The sequence below is a fragment of the Macadamia integrifolia genome, chromosome 8 (genome assembly GCF_013358625.1).
Source record: "Macadamia integrifolia cultivar HAES 741 chromosome 8, SCU_Mint_v3, whole genome shotgun sequence".
NCBI lineage: Eukaryota > Viridiplantae > Streptophyta > Magnoliopsida > Proteales > Proteaceae > Macadamia > Macadamia integrifolia.
Genome location: NC_056564.1, coordinates 29317460 through 29324516, shown reverse-complemented (window position 1 = coordinate 29324516; position 7057 = coordinate 29317460). Strand labels below are relative to the sequence as shown.

The 7057-nt window shown below is 39.0% G+C and overlaps 1 long non-coding RNA gene across 1 annotated transcript; it reads right to left on the bottom strand.

Annotated features, from left to right (window-relative positions):
- Positions 1 to 2632, bottom strand: LOC122086385. Its single transcript, XR_006142396.1, has 2 exons — positions 2439 to 2632; positions 1 to 255 (listed from the first exon to the last, which is right to left on the bottom strand). It is a non-coding gene; the product is annotated as an uncharacterized LOC122086385 (long non-coding RNA).
- Between the last annotated feature and the right edge of the window lie 4425 nt (positions 2633 to 7057).

Sequence of the window (7057 nt, the reverse complement as noted above, 5' to 3'; positions counted from 1 at the left end):
CCAATGTAGCCAATCACTGAAAACAACAGTCAAACAAGTGATATTGAGAAACTCAAGCACTGAGTTGGGATGCTTGAATACTAAAATACACAAGATATTTGATGAAATACTTCCTTTTGTTGGGGCATTGGACATAAGTTTGCCAACTCCTGAAATTCATATTGATGCAGGTCACTATTTCATCGAACGGTCCAATTTGTTAGGAACTTCGAGGTCTAAAGTACGAAGATTTTGAGGCTGGTGGATGTTTTTTTCCTTTAAGATAAATATGGTGGCAGAAGAAATTTATCGACAGTGAGAATATACACAAGCACAATACATAGAATAAACAATGCAAAATAAAGCAATACAACAGACATCGACACAGGACTACAAAAAAATCAGCATCTCCCTAATCTGGTAAAGGAATGGGACCCTCATAACTATATGTCAGAACCCAGTTTGCCAATTGGTCTGCCACATATTAGCATATTTATGCCTTTGCCCATCATACGGCTCACCAACTTCACTTGCCTCTGTGGGGGCTTCCTCCGGCAGATTCGGATCACTTAAAATTCACGGCTCTATGAAGGAAGGGGTTGGGTTAAGAGCATTTTCAATATTCTTCTTTTCCTCTTTGTCGAGACGAAAAAGGAACCCAGCAACCAAGCCAGAATAATCATTACAGCAAGAAAGAACAAAAGCACCAAATTACATATAGTGATGGAAGTTCTGAACCACAGACCCTGCTTTGCAAGATTTTCAGCAATCTCACTAGCAGATCCAAATTTTTACTGGAACAAGATGCTTATATGGAGTCACAGACTGTGTATGTACCTAATAAGATATAAGTATTGAAGGGCTACTTCCTTCCCTTTGCACCCAAGCAACAAAAAAATGACTCCCCTTTACTATTATGTGAGTCAACAGAGATAAGATTCAAGAGCTAGTAGGATCCAAACTCCCACCAGGCCCAAGTCAGTACCTATCACAAATCACTCCATCAATCTTTGAAGGCCATAGACTGCAGGAGGGTGGAGACATAAAATTTAAGCTTCACAACTACATGTGGAGCAGTTTTTAACTTTAGGAACCAGAGTTGTAGATACCATGAATCTGAGGGACCTTAGGTGTAATGTACCAAATAAAAGAATCACTCCAAGTAAATGAGCCATGGCCCATGTAGGGATTCTTCTGATCATCACTTGAACTGGGCTAATTCATAATTCCTTTCCTCCACAAAGATCATGATATCACCATAAGGACAATCATCTTATGCAGCTTACCCTCTATCAAAGCCGCATTAGAGCAACAATATCATGGGTGTGACCTCCAACCATAAAAAGGTAAGGAAATGGAACCATCCTAAAGGTGAATGGACAATTAGGACCAATGGTCAACTTATTCTCTTCTGCCGTATATGTAAAAGAGATGAGACACAAGGTGCAATGCCTATAGCCTCCTCTATAGTCTAAAGCACATAACAAGTTTAACCTTTTGGTGAGAAATTTTCCAACAAAGATCCTTACCTTTTAGGAGCACATGGACTAATCAAAGAGGTTCATAAGAGAATGCATGCTAACTGCTGCTAGTGTCATATAAGGTAGTAAACTCAAATTAGGAAGTAAATTTACCATTGATTTCCTGGATCCACACTCTTCTATCTCGATAATTCCTAGAGAAAATATGTCCCAAAGCTCTCAACTTAAGAGATTAAGAAAAAAAAAAAAAACATAAGTCCTTACTGTATGAATTTGTGCAGGACTGAAGGAATGTATTAGCTCTGTCTATTGGGACCAAATCTTGGAGCTTGGGAAGATCTGAAGTTCATGCAACTTTCATGGTCTTATAGTATTGCCAAAGCCCTTAACGAAGAAACTGTAATAAGCACATGAAAAGTTGATATAGGTACATGGATTTCCTGCTTAGGTAGAGCTACGGATGAGAAGGTACAGGCATGGATACAAAACCAAAGGTTACTGTCATGGAGGAAAGGGGGAAAAGAGCAGACATTCATCCCTAATTAACTTCGTCCAGAAGATGTGAAAGGTTCTATCAAAAATCCAAAATCCACAACCCAGAGAGAACAAATCTGATAGCAGATGGAATTCAAAAAACTCTAGCATCGAAGCAGTTCACTGGAGGAATCCAATTCAATCTAGCCCATTAGAACCCCATTAGAACCAAACATCAATGTCTCAAATTGATGATCCAAAAGTAATCGAGGGGAAAGAAAAACAGCATTTTTAAGAATCGAACACAAATCAGCATCGATATTTCATTCCTTTCTCTTCTAATCTTTCGCAATTGCTTATCTTTTAATTCTCAATAAATAATAATAATAAAAAATAAAAAATAATAAAAAAAAAAACCAACCGACTAGAATAGCAAACCTGGTAGACCAAAAAGTAAAAACCACTGAATAATCCCACAGGGAGTCGTCCGAGATCCGAACTTACCATTTCCTGAAGAGGTTCAGGATTGAAGAAAAGAACATTGATTTGTCCCTGCAATTAATTATATGGTTTGTTCTTCAAGCTGTTAAGTAGCTCTCTTTGTCAAGGCCTCATCCGGAGGACAATAATCCATTCTCAGGTTTTCAGAGGTTAACTGAAGGATGAGTGGGAGTAATGATTGTCTGCCGCGGGTGCGGGGTGCGCGGTGCGCGGTGCGCGGTGCGCGGTGCGCGGTGCGCGGTGCGGCGAGCATCGGACGGCGGAGGATATTTTCACGTGGGGACACCGTTGTGTAGTGATGAATTAAAAACGTTTGTGGACTAAAAAATATTATAGGCGGGATGATATAAATAATAATAATAAAAAAAAAATTTGGTACATAATAATAATAATAAATTTGATGTGTATGCCGTCGATATCAAGTATGCCATCGATATCAAATATGCTAGCACCCATTGTGTCTATCTGTATTCTCTTTTTCTGAAATGACCCTCATATCTTTCCTGAATGGTACTCCATCATGTGTTCCTATTGGTGCTATCCGCTAGCATACTTGATATCGGCAGCATACCTATCCCTCTCCCTATATATATATATATATATATATAATTGGGAGAGGATTGAGAATGCTAGCGGGATGTAATNAGAAAAGAACATTGATTTGTCCCTGCAATTAATTATATGGTTTGTTCTTCAAGCTGTTAAGTAGCTCTCTTTGTCAAGGCCTCATCCGGAGGACAATAATCCATTCTCAGGTTTTCAGAGGTTAACTGAAGGATGAGTGGGAGTAATGATTGTCTGCCGCGGCTGCGCGGTGCGACGAGCATCGGACGGCGGAGGATATTTTCACGTGGAGGTGGACACCGGTGTGTAGTGATGAATTAAAAACATTTGTGGATTAAGAAATATTATAGGCATGATGATGTGGATGATATAAATAATAATAATAATAAAAAAAATTTGGTACATAATAATAATAATAAATTTGATGTATTATGATATATATATATATATATATATATGGAAAAAGATTGGGTATGCCGTCGATATTAAGTATTAGCACCCATTGTGTCTATCTCTCTTTTCTCTTTTTCTGAAATAGGAGTATTCCTATTGGTGCTATCCGCTAGCATACTTGATATCCAGCAGCATACCTATCCCTCTCCATATATATATATATATATATATATATAAAATTCGGAGAGGATTGGGAATGCTAGCGGGATGTAATGGAATTAGGAATGCTAACGGTTTATTGGCCTTTAGATTAGATAAATTAAATCTATGCCATTGATTAAGTATAGCGTGTACGTATCTATGACACTCTCTTGCAACTCCTTACAACTCCTTGCCCTCCCATCCTTTGGTCTCTTTCCCTTCTTCATCTCCACTCCCTTGCCCTCCTCCACCTCCGGCTCTGGCTCTCTTCCCCTCGCATTCCCTTGTTAACTAGAAGGTTCTTCCTATTACTATAACACAGTCCACTCCGGTCATTTCGATTGCACCTTGGACTCCCTCCCCATGCAACTCTTGGTGTCCTGTCCACCCCTCCTTCTCTGTTCCCCACTTCATCAAAGTTTGGATTTTGAAATTCAGCTTTCTTTGTTGCCAATTACCAAAACCTGTTTTTCTAAAACCATGCGATCATCAGAATGGAGTTCAAAAATTCTGAATTTCTGGAATCTTGGGTGCTAAAGAGTTGATTGAAAAGAGGATAGCAGAATTTTAAATCCCAGATAATTGGGAGTGGGTGGAGGCAGACTCTCTCTCCCACTCTTTGTAATAGCGAACCATTCCTTCCCTAATGGTCTTCAAACCTTTTTTGGGAAATCCGTAGGCTGGGTCAGAGAGAAGAAAGTCGAGACAGAAAGGAAAAAGATTGGGCGGAACTTCCAAAGTTGGGGCTCCGGTGGCATTTCAGATGGAATTTCTACAGGCCTTCGGCGGTTCAGTTGATCTTCCACTATTCACCAAAATTTTGGTGTTCGCAGGGTCATTTTCAGCGTCCTCTCCGATCAATGCAATTTCACCCTTGCTGCCAACTCATCCTCTGGTGGTATGGCTCTTTTCTTGGCTGTATCGCCTCTCCCCTCCTCTCAATTCTACCACTAAATGGCATCTCCACTCAATTCAATCTTCCTGTTCCTAATTCATCTACTTCTTTAACTTGTTGCTCCTTTCCTCAAGGCACATCGTACAATCCCATCACTTTCTTCACCTCCTCCATGTGAAGCTTTCTTCACCCCTCCATTGTATCCTTCCCACTTTCTTTCACCCATGATTTCTTTATGTTTTTAACCTGCAGCCCACTCCTCATTTTCTCATCGCATCTTCCCCTATCCCATTTTCTGAACTTGGTACTGTGATAGTTGTAATATTCCCCTCTCTTGTGAGGTTGTTATTCAATAAATTTAATCCGTTACTGAAAAAAAAAAAAAAAAAAAGGGTGGAGGCAGGGATAAACAAAAGATAGAGAAATTGAAGGTGGAGGTAGGGGCAGTGAAGGTTTTGGAGAGGAGGCTCAAGTTGCAGAGTGGGAGAGGGGAACCGGAGAGGAGGAAGGGAAAGGAGAGTAGACAATGACATTACAAAAATTTCTTAGTTAAAGAGAGAGAGAGAGAGTAGAGTAGTAGTGGCGGATTGAAAGTTCGTCTTTCTTTTCAGGCGACCATGTTGCCGAATTTTTCAGGCCAGATAAATGGAAGGGAGGCGGAGTCGGAGTAGGAGACGGAGAGAAATGGGAAAGGTAGAAGAAGGAAAGATGAAAAAAGTAGAGCGACAACATTGATAGCGGTTTTGTAGGACAACAATTATAAACGGTTGAGATCTTTTAGTTTTCATCTGACGGTCACTAAATCGCTAGCATTCCTAATTCCATTACATCCCGTTGGCATTCGTTTCTTTTTCCATATATATATATTTTGGATAAGCATAAATAAATGTATTAAGTTAAAGAGAAATTACATAGTCATGGTGTCTATTAGGGTTACATGTCATATAATATATTTGGGTGGTCTTCAATAGTTTTACGATAGAAGGAAATTATTTGTGAAATTAATGAAATCTCATGAAATTTTATAAAATGTATGAGAGGCCAAGCTTCATTGCAAGGGAATGGAAGAAGATTAGTTAACTTCTTTTGTGCGCCATACTTCATGGATCTCCCACCCTTTGGTGTTACATGTCCTTAAACCTGCCAGAGTTCATTCTGCTTCCACTGCTTCTCCTTGAATAGTTGTAGTAGTATCTGAGCTAATAATCCTAAGTTGACCCTGTAATATAATTCCAAATACCTATCTTGAAGCTGAAGATAAACTATTAGTTGCTCGAGCACAAACCAAAACTTGGTAGTTAAAAAAAAAGATATGAAGGTTTCTATTCAATTGTGCCGGATCATTTGTAGCAAATGATTCATTAGTACATCTTGGCAATATATTTAAATCAATAATCCACATATTTATTTTTTGTAGAACATTCATTGGGTTTGTGCTACCTTTGGATGCAATGATGTCATTCCAGTGTTGCCAAAGGACTCCGTCGGCTTCTACCTGTGGATCTGCCGGCAAAGTGATCTTGATCCCAGGAGTACTCCTATCTTTCCCTAACCTGGCTGATGGAAAGCTATTGAAATATTTTTTTGATAAAATAGTTATTTTACCGTCTCCATCAATGAGGTTGCATTGATATTTTATAGCCGTAATCCAAGATGTCCTGCTGCCCAAATGTGTTTTGAAAATTCACAATTAATGAATAAATGCAGAGAGGATTCAATACTCTTGTTGCAAAAAACATGAGAAGTATCAATGGTAGCCATTGTCCCACTATTTCTTTTACTGGGATTCCATTTTGTAACGTCCACCACAGAGACATTTTGAATTTAGGGTGTATTTATAGTTTCCATAGAAACTTCCACCATCTGCTTAAAATACCTCCTATTCCTACCTGTTGGCCTTGGTTTTTTTGTATGAAAACAACACCTGCTTTTGTGGAGAATGATCCATCTATCGTTAGCGAACATACTCATTGATCATTTTGAGATGAAGGCTGAATTTGGGTTGGGTCCTCTTGTGATGGATTTCATTAAGCTATTCTTTTTAATGCATTGGACTTTGACCATAGTAGAATTCAAGTGTCAGTCACAAGACCGTACGAGAACCTGATTTGGATTCCCCAAGGATACGATTGACTACATCAAAAAAAGTTGGGTCTTCTTGACACCCCTTTAGAGTTCACAATTCAATTACCCAAATTGGAGAAATTTTTCCTCCACTGTAGGAGAAGGTTCACCACACCATACAAGGGTTTTCACAGACCCTATAAGATTGGTATGTTTTCCAAAATACCCCTCATGCATTTGAAGCTCCACAATCAAGAGATCCCCCTTCATAGTGGCTTTAGGAAAACTCATTCCACCAAAATTTGTTAGAAAGTTGTGATATGTGGTTAATGTAATAATCACTTGCCACTGCATATTTTTAGGCAAAAAGAACGTTTACTCGATCATGTGCACCTACAACACAAGGGATGGAGAAAACCAAAATCAAACTGATTCTTCTTTGGTTTGATTAGGCCTAATTTTAAATGTCGATTTCTGTTTCAGTTCCAAATTGACACCTTTATTA